Source organism: Macrobrachium nipponense, chromosome 8 (genome assembly GCF_015104395.2).
Source record: "Macrobrachium nipponense isolate FS-2020 chromosome 8, ASM1510439v2, whole genome shotgun sequence".
In the NCBI taxonomy this organism is placed as follows: domain Eukaryota; kingdom Metazoa; phylum Arthropoda; class Malacostraca; order Decapoda; family Palaemonidae; genus Macrobrachium; species Macrobrachium nipponense.
In genome coordinates this window covers 2642193-2659946 of record NC_087203.1, presented here as the reverse complement: position 1 = coordinate 2659946, position 17754 = coordinate 2642193, and the positions used below count along the sequence as shown (strand labels likewise).

The following is a 17754-nucleotide window of genomic DNA, read 5'->3' as shown; positions in this document are numbered from 1 at the left end:
ATAACGTAACAGTCTCCGCTGTCAAAAAGGATTAAGTGAATCAGACGAACTCCGTGAAGACATCGTAACAACAGCCATCAACTGTCAACTGGAACTCAGCCACCAACACAGATGAATCACGGGAGAAACGTTGAAACAGCAACACGGGAAAAGTCCACAGATGACCAGGGTTAAGCCATCACCCATCCTTCCAACTGTCAAGGCCAACAGGTAATCAATACCTACTACTCAAGTAAATGCTCCATGCTGCTAAAGCTGCCAGAACTAGACTCGCCGCTGTGCTAACCCGAACTGGTTAAAAAAAGAGCGAGCGGCAAAAGTCACCTCGCTCCAATAAAAGCAAAACTACAGGAGTGCAGGATAACGACTAACAAGTCACACAAGCCTATTACATACTCAAGACTCAAACATCAAATTATCTTACACCTCCTTACCAAAAAAAAAAAAAACTACAAAGTTTTTTTTTTTATACATTCACAAAACTCCTCCGATGCTGTCACAACCCTGCCAGCCAAAACAGACCCAATCCTGTCACGGTCGCCATTGTAATGGACCGCACTCGGTCCTGCAGGATCTTGAAGGAAAAAAGTGAAATGGGACTGGAATGACTGACAGCAGTCGAGACAAACAAAGGAGGAAGGAGTGTAACAAAACCATCAAGAATGTCCTTAATCCTATTTATTATTTAAAGTATCTTACAATATATACAATTGAGTCCGGGCTTAGCAAAAATTACCAATTAAATAAACATTAACATAATGGAATATTAAGTCTGAAAACAGCAGCAGTCAAAATCAATAATAAGCCTTAAAAGCCCACACAAATTACAATAATAATCAAAATAATGATGCAAAATCATCTCAAAATACAGTTACAGAGCCATACACTGCTCAACACCATTACAGAGCCATACACTGCTCAACACCATTACAGAGCCATACACTGCTCAACACCATTACAGAGCCATACACTGCTCAACACCATTACAGAGCCATACACTGCTCAACACCATTACAGAGCCATACACTGCTCAACACCATTACAGAGCCATACACTGCTCAACACCATTACAGAACCATACACTGCTCAACACCATTACAGAGCCATACACCGTTCAACACCATTACAGAGCCATACTGCTCAACACCATTACAGAGCCATACTGCTCAACACCATTACATTAAAGAAAAGATAGGCATATCATATAATAAACAAGCAACATGAATAAATGAACAAACATGAACAGGGAGCATAAAATAAAATAAGCATAATACAGCAGCAACATAAATAAAATTATACAAATTACTCTAGGAAGCACAGACAATAAAATTTCCGTAGAGATAACGCAACAGTCTCCGCTGTCAAAAAAGGATGAACTGAATCAGACGAACTCCGTGAAGACATCGTAACAACAGCCATCAACTGTCAACTGGAACTCAGCCACCAACACAGATGAATCACGGGAGAAACGTTGAAACAGCAACATGGGAAAAGTCCACAGATGACCAGGGTTAAGCTATCACCCATCCCTCCAACTGTCAAGGCCAACAGGTAACCAATACCTGCTACTCAAGTAAATGCTCCATGCTGCTAAAGCTGCCAGAACCAGACTCGCTGCCGTGCTAACCCGAACTGGTTCAAAAAAAGAGCGAGCGGCAAAAGTCACCTCGCTCCAATAAAAGCAAAACCACAGGAGTGCAGGATAACGACTAACAAGTCACACAAGCCTATTACATACTCAAGACTCAAACATCAAATTATCTTACACATTTATGTCATGACCAATTTTCTCCATGACAATCAGGTTCATAAAATATTAAGAGAAATGGGACTGGAACAGATTGATGGACTGCAACAACCAAAGGGGTGTGTGAAAAGAAAATACTTCAGTACCTTAGCCTAGTTTATTATACACAAATTATGTTACATATGTACAATGAGTACAGGTTTTAGAAAGCAGACAAAGAAATAAATTACAGTTATCACAATTATGTAAAATAAACTCCCAATAAGTTACACTTAAATTAATTTAAGTTCCAAAGTGTCAATCTAAATCGGCAGCAATACTATTAGTTATAATAAAACCAGCAGTAATAATAACAAACAACACACTTCAAGTCGACAATAGAATACAATGCAATAATGAAAGATGGCATACAGTGCATAAAGGAAAAGAGCCACATTCTTGCTCATTACCAACAGATACTAGTAAACATACAAGAGCCATACACTTGCTCATTAACAACCAATACTAGTAAAAATACAAGAGCCATACACTTGCTCATTACCAACCAATACTAGTAAAAATACAAGAGCCATACACTTGCTCATTACCAACCAATACTAGTAAAAATACACTGAAATCTGTAAGAACCACAATCCAAAATTCTCGAGGCCGACCATTGAACATCACAATGTTCAATGCGACAGCTTTGAAGCTGCCACAGAAGAATACTTCTTCTGAACAGGGGGCTATGGGTTAGCCACCACCTCGTCCTCAGGAACTGGATTGATGTCATCCTCAACGATCGACAACTGCTGCACCAAAATCCATCACCAGGTGATCCTCCAAAACTGCTGCTGCTGTTGTCTCAACAGAACATTGTCGAGAACCTGCCAATCTGCTTTCCAAAACCTGACTGACTCTCGTCACTCACAACTTGACAAAAGTAAACTATTCTCCCAACCAAAACAAGAGAGGACAGTTAAAAAATTGAAACAAGGTTGTTTTCAAGTCAAACAACCTGACAATATATATATATATATATATATATATATATATATATATATATAGGATATATATATATAATATATATATATATATATCTACATGGCCAAAGAGTGGATAGATGTGAAGGACCACAGAGAAAATAAAAAAGGTTTGGTTTCATCTCATATAAACTTCTTCAGAAAGACTAGCGCATGGTGGCAGAATTTTTCTCTACATATATATAAATACTGTAGATTCCCACTTCTATGAATATAGCAATCACTGCATGGTGTGAAGGATCTTGATGAAATTCCTCCACTTATGGCTTTCCCGTGCTTTATCTTCCACAAATCTCCACTCATCTCCAGCGCTTGTTTCTCACATGTCTCATCCAGTAGGTTTGGATCTGGCAACTTTTCTTGTGCACTCAGAAGTAATAGAGGACTGAGCCATTAACCCCGTAACCATTCTCTCCGGATCAGTTTTTGAATGTAGTTTATTAGTTATGGGGTCAAATTAAACAAATAAGCCCCCATGTCCCTCTTGAAAGTTTGGGCTAACTCCATTAGGCGCCGAAATCCAACATGGCCGCCAACGAGATTCTTTCAAACCTAAAATCGTCATAACTTTGGTTCTGTCAGAGCTACTGATGAGTTTTTGGTGTCTAAATGTAAGTGTTAAAGGTCAAGGAAACCAATCGTACTATCAGAATACATAGCTGACAAAAAATTTTCACTGTATTGAGAATATTACTGATTTTGGCCATTAAAATTGATAAATAAACCTGTCATTTTGGCATATCATTCTTCTTGTCATTCTTTTCTATTCTGACATTACTTCAAACATGTAAAAATGGATACTAGTAATTTCATATCTAATTCAATTTTATTGACTTCACTCACCATGATAACCAATAATATCATGTAATTTAGTTGATTTTAGGCATGTGGTTGAGTTACAAGGACACTGAACTGCAAATATTTAAGATACTAACTACTCTTATTGAGTTTTATACAACACAATTTTATTGAGCTTTATAAAGCACAACTTTTTTTTATCTCCAGAATACCAAAACCTTTGTTATAAGACAAGCAGTACTCAAAGAAATGAGCAAAAGTTAACTTGGTACCAGAAAGTAATGCAAATTGTAGCACATGTGACCTGGCTTCCATAGAGGTGAACGTAAGTCCCTAGAATAATCTGGTAAACTTTGGAATTACACATCATTATCAATATATTCATCTTCATTTGAATCACTTCCATCAGATGTATCCTCTTCTGCTGTAGTTGCCTGCTTCAGATACAACAGAAGTGTCAGTCTAGTATATCCTATAGGTACACAGTGTCCTTCGGTGAGCTACCAACCATGCCCTAAGAGGAGATGGACCTGGGTCAACCTTGGAAAAGTTAATCAACAGAAATACCTGGTAATTGCCATGAGTAACTTTCAGGTCATGAGGATCCCTGTCTGGTGGTAGTCTCAAATTAGATTTCTTCTTCATCTGCTTCCACTTCTTGGCCCGTGATTCACCCAGAGATTTACTCACCTTGTCATTATACGTGAACCTGATGGTGAATTGTGCCATGTTATCAAGTATGACTTAAGTTGCTAGCAGTGATTTACCTAGTGTGCATATCAACTCTCTGGCTTTGTCAGATATTCCCTTGCAAAGACTTTTTGCTTACCATGACCAAAGAGTGCTGTAGTTGTATCTAATCCACTGTGCATATGCAGTTGCAGAAGAACTTCAGCAACTTCTTTGCTGCAGAGTGCTCTACAGTCTAAGACAGATTGTTTGCGCTTTATGGGGAGTATCCTATCTATAGAGTGTGCAACATGAGCAAATAGTACTAACACATCTCTGTCTTCAGCATTGTTGCGACCCCTTTGGCTGTAATGTAGGTTCTTTGTACTTTACTACACAGGGATCGTAGGCAGTAAGAAAGTACACAAGGTAAGAGGAATGTGGACACAAACACCAGAAAAAAATTAACAATATTTATTACAGTAAACTTAAACACGAAATCAGCCTTGTGAGTAAACTTAAAAACTAATTCAAATAGATATTCAGAGGGGCAATGAATACCAAATACCCCTGACTCAATACAACATATGAATATACATATATAAATAGATATGACTGATCCTTAGTGCGTAAATCATCACGTACAACGACGTGCACAGGAGTTCACGGAGGTCACTTCAACCTCCCAACAGCTGAACAGGGGAGCACACAAATTGTCCAGGTAGACACGGGTCGAGTTCGGTCCCGAGGGACAACACAAGATATCTCCTCTTACCTGGCAATTGCCTCCCTATGTGCCTCTTCACGAGCCCGTAGCTCTCTTAAACAAGCCGCTGGAGACCAATGAAACTAGACAGTGGTTGGCATAACTCCTCCTACATGGGGGACAGAGTGACGACCACGTCTTCCGCCAAATCCTCAGGCGGGAAACAGGAGTGCAGGCATCACAAGTGACTATCTCCTGCGATATCACAGCCGTGATCAAACTCCAAAATGTACGTACGCCGTAGATGGCACGGCACATCAACAGAAAACCACTTCCAAGGGAAGGTCAGTCGCAGTAATCTCCTTCAAAAGGGCTTAAGGTCAATCTCCAAAAGGCTGCTAATAAAAGAGCGCACGTTCAAGAGCATAGTCAGGCCCGAACTCTTTTAGGCCGGCCTGCACTCACCACACTACAGTTCCACCACAACTCGAAAGCAAAAAAACAATCGTGAAAACGATAGTTAAGTAGTTCACAACAAGAGGAGGAAACAGAGCAAAACAACTGAAATTTACATTAACGTAGAAAAATACAGCTGCTGAACTGAATATAAGAGAAAAACACTTAAAACTTAGGAATACAAGGCTGATTTAAGAAAAAAGGAAAACAATAAATTACGTTAATTTGACAAGCATCAATCACACAAGCAGTATCTACTCCTGTAGATCTGGGAGTAGATGAAGAACAATACTTTGCTGGCTTCAATATGGTGACATTTGAAATTGGCACATCTGTCATTGCTTGGAAGGTCCAGCACATTGGACCCACAGAGTAGAAAAGCTTGACATTCAGATATTCCGTGCAAAACTGGCTGAACTCGACCTTCAGGAAGGATTGTAGGCATTGTTTGTTAGCAGCACCACTCAAGAGATCTTGGAATCCTTTGGCTGATGGAAACTTATCAAGAGGGTGAATACTTACATTCTTTGTTGCACTTTTAGTGGTGGAACGCATAATTCTCTCGCTGTCATTGATTGTATAAGGGAAGTCATATCAATCATTCACCAGTATGATAATAGATGCATTTCGATGCCTTCGGATAATCATAGAGAACATTTTAGAAGAATAGTCTCTCCATGTGAAAACTGCAACAGGTCAACGATTTCTCTACTGCGTGTGAGACCATGTATAGTCACAGATAGTTTGTCTTGAATGATTTTCGTTTTCCTGTGATTTACAAGGAAAGGAGTGAGGTCAGTGACAGGACAGTTGGATCAAGCTATTTCTCATCATTCTTGGATGTCTTCAACATCAATACAAACTTCTCTAGGAGTTCATCTAACTGTTCATCATCCACTAATTCATCCACACAAGGAGACCATGGGAACATTGCTGGAGCAGATTATGAGATCTGATACATTGCACAGCTATACATATCATTTGGTCATCCGTTATGCCCAAACAGTTGATGGCAGCTTCCACATAACATCCTCCAGATGATGTATCTTAGACCACTGTGCTTTGATTCTTTTGAAATCGGTCATGAAATCCTATTCTATCATGAAATTCACCTTGCAATAAGCTCTTGATGTAGCTGGATTTCACTGAACTTGTAGCCATTCCAAAGTTTTTCATCATACTGGTGTAATCACTGAGGAGGGTCTGTAAGGTGCGAAATTCATGTTGTTCCAGAACCACATTCCTAACAAGTTTAAAGAACATCTCTTTAATTTCAGAGAGGTGGACATTTTGCAGATGTAGGTTGGGGTCATTCTCTCCAGTGGCTAATTTTGAAGACACATAAGCCTTCCAGCATGATTGGTGATTTGTGACTATGTTGTTGGGATCTGGCTAGCCCATAAAGCAGGAATAAAAGATCAGGACGATAAAAAGATCAGGCTGATAAAATATAGATATATATTGAATTAAAACCATATAAGGGTAACTACAGATAAATATTAACAGTGAAATACAACGATTATATAATTATTTGTAAAATGTACATGCACATTTTTTTTTAAATTCTGGTAATTGTAAGTTAACTTTGATAAGATTCTGCATGTAATAGCTATTAAAAATGTAAAATATTGTATAGTTTCTCTATAAAGATACAAAACAAAACCCTGTAGCAAAGGGGTCTGGTGTTGAAGCAATGAATTTCAGCAGTCGTTCTCTCATCTCCAAGTCTTTAGGTATATTGTGTGACTCTTGAATGTATACCAAGTATCCAGTTGTTGCATAATATGCCATTTGTCCCTACCACGATGGTTCACATCTAGTTTCATGCACCAAATGCACAGATTTTTTCATGTATCACACCAATAGCAGATCGGGTTTTTCTAGTACCAGGTTGAGATTCAACTTTACTTGAGGAAGGTTTTTTTTTTTTTATTATTCTCACTTGATACTTTTGCCTGACATTTCTAACTTCTCTTTAATACCTGTTCCAACTTGCAGTGACCAAACAGCATCAATTTACAGAATTGGTGGTAGTAAATCCCAAGTGGCCACTGCCCCAATCAACATCATCGTAAACAGAGGAAAAAGAGTCCAGGGCAAACTATTGCTTGGCTTTGTCTCTTACGTTCTACCATGCATCATTGTGGTTATCACTCCGATCTTCTACACATTCTTTATGACACAGGATACACTCATCCGCGCACTCAATACTTCCACGTTTAAGACCCATTATCAGAATTCAGAGTACCTGTCAGGGATGGCTCCAAGAGGGGCGGGAACCGCCTCCCTTCCCATGTTCTTGACTGGGTTGGTTAAGTCCTGAGTTGGACCGTAAAAAATGGCCAACGCTAATATTTTGTTGAATAAATGCCCTCTAGATAAAGGTGCCAGGTCCGTGCTTTTTTCACAAATTTTCGGTAATCACCCCCAGATGACGGGCCTACATAAATATATATTATATATATATATATATCATATATATAGATATATATATATATATATATATATAAATTACTTTATGTTTAATATGCATTTTCGTTTAGTTTTTTACAATACCAAAGAGTCCTTAGCAGGATTGAAGAATCTCGTTGTCGGCCATATTGGAGTTCGCCGCCGCCTACTGGAAAAGTTAAGTATATCTTAGTTTTACCAGACCACTGAGCTGATTAACAGCTCTCCTAGTTATTTTTACGTGGCTAGGAAACAATTGGTTACCTAGCAACGGGACCTACAGCTTATTGTGGGATCCGAACCACATTACATCGAGAAATAAATTTCTTTCACCAGAAATAAATTCCTCTGGTTCCGCATTGGTCGAGCCGAGAATCGAACTTCGGACCACCGGATTGGTAGCCGATCGCGAAGTCCACTTGGCCAATGGGGAACTGCCGCCTAGTGGAATTGGCCCAAACTTTCGAGAGGGACTTGGGGGCTTATTTTGTTTATGTTGACCCCATAGCCAATGTACAACCATAAAAAATTGATCCGGAGAGAATGGTCACGGGGTCAATGTCAGCGTCCTCTACTAAGCCCCAGGGATGTGAAGACCCTGCTCGAAACATCCGCGCCTCCTTTTCATCATTATCTCATTTACAAATGGAACTTCCGCACATGGCCTGACCGATTCACTGTAATTTCATCGCAGCAATTACATCGTGGTAATTTCATCGTGGTTATTTCATCGCATGGTAATTACATCTCATACATTTTCACCGCATTGTAATTACTTCGTAATATATCACATCGTCAGTGATTTCATCGTAAAGTTTCTTTTACCGCAAGCTAAGTAGACCGCACAAGGCAAAAAAATAAATGAACAATAAAATATAATGCACTTATATTTTTGCAAAACGTTCCTTGTATTACTGTTATAGTTGTTGATGGGGATCAAAATATTTAACTATTTGCAAGTAGCCTGTTTGTTGACTTTTCCTACATAAGTAATTTCATCGTCTTATTTTCATAGATTAATGATTTTTACTTGTTTTTATGCTTTTCGTTATTGTCTTTATTTTTAAGCATGATTTGTTTTATTTAGTGTTGGTAAATCTAATGGGAAAATCAACTTAAAACGCTTTAAACATATCCAAACATGTCTTACCTCGTATTTAGTTTCAGAACGTTTATAACTTTGCTAACACTCACCAAACAACTCTTAGTATTAATTGGGGTTTTAAATGTCTTTTTATTTTTTATTTATTCTTTTAGCGTCAATGATCATTAGTTGTTTGACGCCAGTCTTATTTTCAACTCAATTATTCAGTCTAAGAAAAAAAATAGGATAATAAAGAAAGCGACATTCTTTAAAAAGCCTTTTATATTATTTATTTTCAAATACATATAGTGCAAAACAGCATATATTAAAAAAAATATTTCAAGAACAAAAATTATTCTAACAATATTTAAAAAAAAAAAATATCCGAGAGACAGTAGTCTTTGTACTCAAAACGACAAGTTATGCGCAATTCCTCTTAGAGAACCCAGAGCTTGGCGATTTTCAAACTCATTGACTATTCTTTGAATTCTTAATGCAGTATCCTTATATTTCCTTTTCTTACGGGGTCGACGTACTAAGCGACGATCTGGCGTTCCAATCCACGTATCCTCAACATAATCTTAGACAGGCTGGGCTTCCTCATGAAAATCATTAATGTCAATTACATATTCGAAAGTGCTAACCACATCGGAGACAGGAACAAATGCAATGGCTGCAATCATACGCATGTTTAATGCGAATTCGGCATCGCTGTCGCGCAACTGTTGCAGACCATTTGATTGAATGGATCGAAATAAATATTGTGAGAAGTGAAAAAAGCTACTTTTTTTTTAATCTGAATTCGGAAAAACTGCTCTAAAAGCATTAATCGCTGCACGTTCTAAATCAATCATAATTGTGCTGGGTGATAAGGTTGGCTCTAAAACTGTTTTGAAAGCCCCTTCTGCATATCAGTTCCTTGCACTATATAATACCTGAAGATTTCTCCGATTCAGAAATAAAATAATCCGGTCTGATCCATCATCACTGTCGGACAGAAGAAATGGCTGATTTGAATGTGTTGTCCTATATTGCGGAGGAATGCTTAACTAGAGTAAACATCCTGGATTTGCAAGAATTTGTGCTGCGGTATTTCTAGCATTTCGTATATTCCTTTTTACGTACTGAGGTGGTGGTAGCTGACCCACAATCGCTTGGGATACTCCAACGCATGCCTGGGTTGCGATGCAATGTGTTGCTTCTTGAGTTGCGATTCCTTTTTCTTTAGTTAAGTTAATCACTTTGGCAGCTTCAACACGAGCAACATCTGCATGATTAATGTGTTTTCCCAATCGTTTTGAATGGAATCTTCATTTGTATGAACTCTTGCATGGAACTTTGTTTTATAAAACTGATCACACTTCCAAATAGTTTTTTCGCCACTTGATAGAAGAGAAAAGATACCTTATGGTATCTTTTCTCATTCTATCCTCCCGTCTGACACTTCAAATTCTTTTTGAAGCTTTATTCCCGCAACTGTCGAAATCTATGTGGTATACGTAGGTTCATGTTGTAATACAGATCGTACTAGACTCCTTTGTATTCTGACTTTCGAATAGAGTTGCAGTCTATTTGCTTTTCCAAGTCTTCTTTAGCCTACCTATTATTTGGTTTGGCTCTTTTCGTCCTTCGCCAGCTCCCAACTAAAGAAAACTTGTAGTGAATATTATTATTCACAGATATTAGTTCAGAGTTTTTTTCGTACTCGGGCCTTATCACTACTGTTTTTCGTAGATTTATCTTGAGTCCCTTTACTTCTCTCAAGATAGTGATGCCCTCTACTAAGCAAACTGTATCAATGCATATTCTAATTAGGTCTTTCAGCTTTCTATCGTTATTTTGTCTGCCATCTCCGGCCACACGTTTCATTCTAAACTGTAAAGCTAACATCACATTACCAGAGGGCACTAACTGGTGATGAATTTGTCTCGACACGACCCATCAACATGACCTCTGCACCAACTTCGTTCATGGTCAATCTCAGAAAGGGTAGGCTATAAAAATGTTCCATCTTCGGTGAAGTCATCGATGCCTTCATTCATTTAATACAAAAGGTGCTCACATCCTCGTTTTCAGGCAAAATACTTATTATGTTGCAAAGATATATTAAACATATTACATTGTGGAATGATTAAATTCTTGGTATGCTCTCCGAGAATATTACATGTGGTTGACTCAGTACCGGTGATAGAGGATACTATTTCACGCCATACCAAAATTACGAGAACAACATTTCTGGCTGAATTCAAATTCACGGGATTTACAAAAGTTCGAACTGTTATGTTAATTAAGGTACTCGTAAGGAATGTTATATCCAACTTTCTACCATCTTATGCATTAGAATGATATGAATCTTATACAGCCAATCATCAGGAGGTCGTTTAGTGAATAAGGATGGTCCTTCGAAATTTACAAGCTTGGAATCACTGTCAGTTTGTACATTATTTAACTTGTTTATCGAGCCTACATTATCCTTATGTTAGCCTTTGAATGAAGTGGTCCCGACCAGTGGGTTAAGATTGTCAATAAGGTATTTCATAAAATTATATGAAACTGAACTACGATGCGCAACCTCAGAAGAATTTTCCACTTTAATACTGTGGCATTTTCTATAGCAGTGTCTGTCTAATTATGTATGCAGTTGTGTTTGTGAATCAGTTCAACGACAAACATGTAGCGAGATCTTATCAGAGCAGTTTCTTGACAAGGCTTGGAGAACTGAGTTGATCAACATCATCTAACACGCTTCAAGCCAAGATTTACACGAAGATGTTTCACCAATATTTTTTGTTTTTGTTTTTGCTTTTACGTTTCCATCAAAAGTCTTCAATTCGAATTTGGGAATGATAGCAGTGTTTTCATGGAGCTCCGTGCTAAAATTTACAACCATGTTAGAAGAAACAGCTGTTCAATGCCTTTCCAACCACACTATCGCAAAGTATCAGAATGCTTGTCTTGGTATTCCACTGGGTTATACGAAAATTACCCCAAAACCTAATCGATCCCCGTAAGGCCGGCCACACACGTGCAGTTTCAGCTGACAGTTATAACTGAACATTTGTAACTGTCAGTTAAAACTGCACGTGTGTGGCCAGCGTTACAGGTAGCTTTACACCTACGCACTTTCGTGTTGCGGGCTGTTACAGGGTGGGACCACAAGAAACCGTTACAAAATTGACGCGGTTGGGAGAAAAAATTACCGTTATTTGGCGGCATGGGACGGACCCGGGCAGTGGGTTACGGGCACCTCACGGCGTGTTCCTGCAGTGCCTAGCGGAGTGTTACGGAGTTGGCGCAGAGTTGGCGCGGTGTTATGGTCGTTGTTGCTATGCCAGGCCACGCGCTCTTGCGGCTTTGTTACTCCGTGTAGTGGTGTGTTGCGGGTGGGTTGCGGTATTGTTGTGGAGTGCGCGCACATCCGCACGAGTCACGACTTGCAAAATTGCACGATTTTTGCATGTGCACCGTGCCACATCGTGCCACACCGTGCCAGATATGAACCTTGGGTATATATAGAGGCCTGCCAAGCACATCCTTCATTCCATGCCCAACCAGCATGCAATATGGACCTCAACAGCCTCTCACCCCAGGAGACTCAGAGATTTTTGGTAGCTGTCCTGTGTCTATGGGCAGTCAAAGTCATCGACGGGTTGAGAAGACGTACTAGGGTGCCACAGCCACCAGCACCACGCAGAAAGGACTGCAGGGCAGGGCGGATTTGGGCTCGGGAGTGGCTGACACAGCGGCAACTTCATGGGTATTACGACCAGCTGCTACAATAACTGAACAAGGAGGACTGCAAAGGACACAAGAACTTTCTATGAATCTACCCTGAATTGTTCGAGGAGATGGTCGAAAGGCTGACGCCCCTGTTGAAGAAGAAGGACACGAACATGCGGCGTGCACAGGAGGTGGGACTCAAGTTGGCGGTCACTCTCCGCCACCTGGCAAGTGGGAACGACTATACAAGCCTGCAATACAGCTTCAGAGTCTCCAGGAGTTGCATATGCCGATTTATCCCAGTAGTCTGCCAAGCCATTATCGACATATACAAACCAGAAGTGATGAAGTGGCCCAAGACACCAGAAGAATGGAATGACGTAGCAAAACGCTTCGCCTCCAAGTGGAACTACTTCAATTGTGTGGGAGCCCTGGACGGGAAGCACATCGCGATCAAGAAACCCAAAGGTGGAGGATCACTGTATTTCAATTACAAGAAGTTTCACAGCATCGTCCTCATGGCCCTCTCCGATGCAAAGTACAAGTTCCTGTTCGTCGACGTCGGTGCAGAAGGAGGTGCTGGGGATGGAGGAACCTGGCAGAAGTGCAACCTGGCCAGGGCCATCGCAAACAACCGAGCAGGACTCCCACAAGACAGAAATCTGCCCAACGACGACGAACCCTTCCCCTTCCACATAGTCGCCGACGATGCCTTCGCTCTCAATACGTGGTTGATGAAGCCCTACTCCCACCAATCACAAGGTCCCACTGAACGATTATACAGCTACAGATTATCTCGCACTCGTTGTGTGGTGGAAAACGTATTCGGCCTGCTGCAGATGAGATGGCGAGTCTTCGGGACGACGATGCAACAGGACGTACAGGTGTGCAAGAAGATAACTTTGTGCACATGTGTCATGCACAACCTGGCACTGCAACGCTACCCACTTGCTGGCACCGACGTCGACTATGTGGACCAACACCATAACGTCGTAGCAGGTACTTGGAGGGAGGAGTCGCTGAACCTCATGAAACGACTCATGGCAAGAAGGGGACCAAACTACACACGTCGAGCGAAGGCCGTCAGAGATTACCTGGCCCAGTACTACTCATCGGATGCAGGCGCAGTGGAATGGCAAGAGCGAATGGTGTTTCCTCGAGGACGACCAGCTACTGACGAGTAGAGGACCCAAAGAACTATGTAATGTAAATAATTGTAAATAAACATTATGATATATTTCTCATTGTTTTATACTCCCATACTTTGGTATTATCCTAATAATAATATTAATATAATAAATAATATTGGTACGATGATGGTACATATAAAAAAGATGTTAGAAAATAATTAACTGAAAGTTATAATAACATAATTCATAATAATGAGACAAATGAGAAGCAAATGAAGGACATAAAAAAATACTTATACTAAACAAACATGAAAAGCATAGAATATAAGAAAATTAACATGAAAAGCATAGAAAGTAAGAAAATAAACATGAAAAACATAGAATATCAGAAAATAAACATGAAAAACATAGAATATCAGAAAATAAACATGAAAAGCATAGAATATCAGAAAATAAACATGAAAAGCATACGATATCACAAACAAACCTGAAAAGCATAGAATATCAGAAAAATAAACATGAAAAGCATAGAATGTAAGAAAATGAACATGAAAAGCATAGAATGTAAGAAAATGAACATAAAAAGCATAGAATGTAAGAAAATGAACATAAAAAGCATAGAATGTAAGAAACTGAAATTGGGACTTGGTTTTACCATAACATGTTTAACTGCAAATATCATATATTATCAACTGAGGCCAATATGTCTTTAGTATCTTACTGATTTTTCATTGTTCCCCTGTAAATAACCATGTTCAGTCAATGTTAATTACTGTTTCATTATCATATTTGTATGTGTTCATGTTCGACTTTGATCATGTTCTCAATATGATATTATTGTTCTTACCTTGTATGTTATTATATCATTTGATGGCCATATTTATTTCATGTTACATTTCATTTTATACTTTAAGTTATTTTATGAGTTGTATTTATTTCATAGATCATATATCATATTTCATGTTAAGATTTCCTGTTATATTTCTTCATGTTATTATTGTTTCTGGCCATGCTCTTTCATTATTCAATTGCATTTTATATTTCAAGTTATTTTCAGAGTTCTATTCATTTCATATTTCACATATATTTCATTTTATATTTCTTGTTATACTTTTTTCTTATTCAATCTCATTTCACCCATTGTCATGATATATAAATTAAGAATCAATAAGGAAAATGTAAATGCAAGACACTATTTCAACATATTTATTACAAAAAGAAAAATTATTTATTATAAACATTAAAAAAATAATTGAATAAGCATCAATAAGGAACATGTAAATGCAAAACACTATTTCAACATATTTATTACAAAAAGAATAATTATTAATTATAAACATTAAAAAATAATTGAATATGACTAAAATTACTAAAATACAATTAATTCTAAAACAATTTACATTTTTATTTACAATATTTACAAAATCACTCAAGTGATTCTGGGTCAATGTCCTCCTTATCACCTGGGGAGATGGTCAAGTCGTAGGTGGGTGGATCCTCTGCGGCAGAAGGTTTCGGTGTCGAAATACTGGCGCCAGGGGTAGGGGGCCGCAAGTTTGCCAAGAGACTGTGTACCAACGGCGACATCGAAGAAGTGGAAGGTCGAGGAGAGAAGTTGAGTGGTGTCGAACTTCCACTGGGGAAGAATGGCGGTGTGTCTAGCCTTGGCGCCGGAGTTGCGTACCCATGAGGTACCTGCTGCTGTGGCTGAGGCTGGTGTTGGAGGTGCGTATCATAAAAAAACACAGGTTGGGGTTGAGATGCGAACCACTGGTGTGGTGATGCCCGAACTGCTTGCACTGCAGAAGGTGTAGAAGGTGTCAAAGTCCCAGGTTTCGTCTGCGTCTCCTTAGCAATTCGCGGGGCCGTCCAGTGGGAATAACCGCCACGAGCCATGGCCTCTTTCGTCGCTGCATCCTCTTCCTCGGGCCCCTCCAAACTATGACACACCCTGGTATCTTCGAGGCACATACTCCAAGCGCTGCGTCAGGTACTGCACGAACATAGTGATGTCACGGTGCGTGTTGTCCTGCGCTTGTGGCATCAGTGTGTTTATGCTGGTCATAATCTGTGTCAGTTGAGACTGCAGGCCTTCTGTAGAGTCAACTGACATGTCGGCGGATAGCCGTCAGTCCTCTGGCAGGTTCATCACTCTCTTCTGCTTCAGCCGTCTCCTCCGCTGGATCGAAGCAGCTGATAGGCCCGACATGTCTGTAGAGGAATCATCTGCGTCGGTTCTCTGCGACGATATAGGCGAGAACCGATCGCTGGCTACTGTGGGTTCGTGGGCGATGTGTCCTCCCAGGAATGCCCACGTGGTTATCACCTCCTCCTCCCGTGGTGTCCTGCTGCATGCAGCCGACCCGCTCTTGTATTCATGCTTCTCGATCTTGCCGAAGTCCGTTCGGCAAGCCTCGAAGAACTTGCGGACTTGCTGGAAGCTGCAGTCGATGAAATTCTCTGCCAGTTCACGCCAGAGTTCCTCCTTCCTCCTGGGATTCGACTATTGCTTGTCCCGCTTGTCGTACAAGGTAGTGTGAGCCTTGATGAATTCCACGATGACTTCCTTGTCCTCTGGCGTGAACGGGTAGTCTTGAATGTCCTTCTTGCTGGGGCGGTATCGTTTCTTCGGCTGCACGACGATACCACTCTGGCTTGCGATATCCTGGGATTCCACAATGGATACGGTCGGCTCAATGTTCAGCTCTTCCTCGTGTTCCAAGGTCTCCGACCGTTGAGAAGGCTGCATGTCCTGGCTATCCTGGCTGTCCTGGCTATCCTGGCTGTCCTGGTTATCCTGGGTGTCCTGGGACTGCTTGGTAGGTCTGGGGGTGGTCTTCCATAGGGGCATCGTGTCACGTGGCTGGGAAAACGTCGCTGGGTAGGCATCCCTGGGTGAGCGCGCACGTGGGTCAACGTCGCTGGGAGAACGTCACTGGGTAGACGTCCCTGGGTGAGCGCACGTGGGTCAACATCGCTGAGAGAACGTTGCTGGGCAGACGTCCCTGGGTGCTAGCACGTTGGTGAACGTCGCTGGGTGAACATTGCTGGGTCAGCGTTCGTGGGTCAGCATGCGTGGGGCAGTGTCCCTGGGTGAACATCGCTGGGCGAGAGTGGCTGGGTGAACGTCGCTGGGCGAGAGTGTCTGGGTGAATGCCCCTGGGTCAGCGTCTGTGGGGCAGCGTCCCTGGGTGAACGTCGCTGGGCGAGAGTGGCTGTGCGAGCATCGCTGGGCGAGAGAGGCTGAGTCAGTCAGGCCCCTTTTATCCTCCCCAGAATGCGCGACAACCTTCCATCCAATCGACCTACGGAGACGCCGTAACACGCCGCAACATGTGCGCTGCATGTATGAATCGTGTATGACGGCGCCGTAAGGGCACCGTACAACGCTGTCATATCAGGCCGTAACACTCCCTTGCGGGTAGTACGACTTCGCACCACATTGCACCACGTGCGGTGTGGTGCGGTGTGGCACGGAACCATGTGGGTTCATACCTCTTTTGTTGCGAGGCCGCGCTACACCGCATACGGCCTCGTGTGACTTCATCAACCCGCCAGATGCCGCTAAAAAATTTGAAATAATTTAAAATCCGGGCAGCGAGGCAGTGTGCTTTTGGTGCGTTTATAGTGCGGTTTGTAACGGTTTCTTGCGATCCCATGCCATGACAGCCCGCACCACAAAAGTGCGTAGGTGTAAACCAGTCGTATAACAGCACAGTCCAACTGTGCAGTTATAATGCCGGCCACACACGTGCAGTTTCAACTGACAGTTATAACTGAACATTTGTAACTGTCAGTTGAAACTGCATGTGTGTGGCCACACACATGCAGTTTTAACTGACAGTTATAACTGTTCAGTTATAACTGTTCAGTTATAACTGTCAGTTAAAACTGCATGTGTGTGGGTATCTCAGTTGCTCATTTCGTCAGTTCAACAAAACTGTACAGCTAAACTTAGACAAATGCATTGT

General features: G+C 41.0%; 1 protein-coding gene across 1 annotated transcript in view; it reads left to right on the top strand.

Annotated features, from left to right (window-relative positions):
• Positions 1–17754, top strand: part of LOC135223343 (reelin-like) — a 484942-nt gene that overhangs the window by 33786 nt on the left and 433402 nt on the right.